Source organism: Lolium rigidum, chromosome 2, assembly GCF_022539505.1.
Source record: "Lolium rigidum isolate FL_2022 chromosome 2, APGP_CSIRO_Lrig_0.1, whole genome shotgun sequence".
Classification (NCBI taxonomy): Eukaryota; Viridiplantae; Streptophyta; class Magnoliopsida; order Poales; family Poaceae; genus Lolium; species Lolium rigidum.
The window spans coordinates 16,316,099-16,318,868 of NC_061509.1; positions in this window are offsets into that span (position 1 = coordinate 16,316,099).

Sequence of the window (2,770 nt, forward strand, 5' to 3'; positions counted from 1 at the left end):
CTCCTCGCATAAAAAAAAGCCTCGCCTTGGTATTAAAATACCTCGTGAGTCAATAAAAATACAAAATAGTACTAAATAAAGAAGCCCGGGGGCTGATATTCGCCGAAATTACATATTATTGCCTTGGTTTAAAACCTCGCACTATACAAATACAGCGAATAGTCACCGAAAACACTCGGGGGCTAGACAAATATAGAAATATGATGTTCGCCTCACAATCTAATCACAATCACGATTTACAAGGAAGAATTAGTTACCAAGGGAAAAAAATCAGTCACGGTTCAATATATTGTCAAGGGTAACCCTATCTTCTTCGGGAGCAGCACCAAGAAAATCAGCATAATGTCCATCTGCAAAAAAGTCGGCATCCATCCGAAGAAGGTCTTCAATCATTTCCTCAGCTATGGGTGAAACCTTCGTGTTAATACGGTCGACACCAACTCTTCGGCGCCGTACCTTCTCATGGACTCTCGCAACAACTTGGGTCGAGATCAAGCTTTGAGTGGCGGATCTGAAGCATGATGAGAGCAAATCTGGCGCCAGCTACCAGTTGAGCTTTGACAAAGTCATGGATCCTGTGGGCATCCTTAAACTTTTCCATCAGCTCGAGAAGATTCTTTGGTTGAACGTTTCGAGGAAACATGGAATTGTAAATCATAGACAAGGTCTTGGTACGAAGTCAAGGAAGTCGCGAGTTTGGGAGGCGCGATCTTGAAATCCGACAATTTGGCGGGTCCTCTCGGGGTAGCCCAAAACAGAGAGCCATGATCAAGGGAAAGATTAACAAGGAGGTTTGTCCTAGTATTTACCCTTTCCTCTTCAGCAACAGTATCAGTAAAGGAGCCTATGAAAACAAAGAAACAGAAAACTTCAAGAGACGTAGCATGAAGACGGAAGATAGTGAGAACGAAACAAACATACCCGACATATCTGCACTGGCTTCATTCAGTAACTCGAGCATGAAATTTTCTCGAGTAATTGCCTTTTCAGCCTCAGAAGCAGCAATTTCCTTGGCAGCCACGGCCTCGCGAGCTTGTTGAAGTGCAAATTTTTCGGCTTCAGATGACTTACGAGACTTTTCCATCATCACAAGTGTTTGCTTCTTCGCATATTGAAGTTGTTGCCGAAGTTCATCCAATTCTTGCGGCAAAGAATCTTCGACAGGTGTAATACCAGCAAGAGCTCTCTTTGAGCGAGAAGAAGGCGAAGTATTGGAGGGACCAGGAGCTGGCGTATAATTGTAAAAAATTAACTGGAAAAAAAAAGAGATATTTCGACATCAATCACTGAGTAAAGATAGATTTCCATTCATTCCCATAATATATACATGTCTATTACAAAAGAAGGACCTTCCGGAGACCCTATCGAAGCGATTATCGCCAAGAACACTACGGCGACAAAGCCAAAAGAACGAGGTACGCTAAAAAGAAAAAGCAAAGAGGCATTCAACTAGACCTCCGGCCTTGATGAGCTAGGAGTCGAAGACGGCGTGATCCCGAGATAGGCCAGGATTTTCTTCGTGTTGGGCTTAGGCTGCCTTGATCAGCGACCTCCACCTTGATTGTTCTATATGCTCAGTATCGCCAACTTTCGCCCAGTCGATAGTTTGCTGGCTATTGGCTACCAAGGCAACAGTGCTCTCAACAGCGACCTTCATATTCTCATGACGCACCTTCAGCCCAAGATCTTCGGTGGATCAAAGCACTTGGCCAAGTTCGGGAAAGTTGCGGGTTCCTCCTTCTTCGGAAAGAAATAAGGAAAGAGCCGCGACAGCCACAGCTTTGACATGATCAATGCCTTCGCGTGCCTCTGACCCATGAAACTCGAGAACTGAAAGGGCGTCAAGAAGAACATCATTGTCGGGATCCTCGAGTTCAAACTCTTGAGCTGTTCTATCTGTCAAGGAAGAAACGTATTAAGCAACAAGCGAATACAGAAAATAAAATATAAAGGATGTGAAGTGGTTCAGATACTTACTGAGGAAGCGGCGACTTTGTGTCCTTATACGCTTAAGGATCGCTTCCTCGCGAGCAGATTGTGCAGTTATGTGCTCGCTCAGCGAATTCTCGGCAGCGTGAAGTCTCTTCCTAAGATCTTCGACACTAGCAGCTTCAGTCTTGGCCTTGTCAGCCTCTGCTCTAGCCTCAACAACGTCTAATTCGGCCTTCTTACGAGCCTCTTCACTTTGCTCTAATTTTTGAGCTAGTGCATTGGAACGCTCGTTGATAGCCGCCATTTTCTCTGCCAAGAAAGATAGAACTCTGTTAAAATATCGACAACAAAGGAGTAACGAGTAATGGTACAAAAGAAAGCGGCAAGGCATCACCTTCAGCTTGGTGAGCATATTCACGATACCCAATGAATTGAGCACCGATGCGAATAAGCTCTTTGATCATGGGCTGTTAAGGAAAGAAAAAGACAAAGCAAGAAAATTTCGGTATAAGGAAAATATAATGGCATTTAAAAGCAAACAAAGGAAATATAGACAGTGACAAGAGTATGGAGAACTTACATCATCCAAGAGAGGGTTTGAAGAGCTACTCAATTGGAGACTCGGCTCCGGAATTACTTCAGTCCTTGCCCTTTTCGGTGAAGGGACAAGGGGGCTCGAAGGAGGAGTAGATGTGCCGACATTCTTTTGAGGAGGCGACGATTCTTCTCCTTCAACTGGCTTTTCCGAAATAACTAAAGTATGTGACGTACTCGTTCAAGAAGCCACATCCAAAGTTGGTGTTTCTTCATCATCATCACTGTGAAAAAGAGGGTGGCA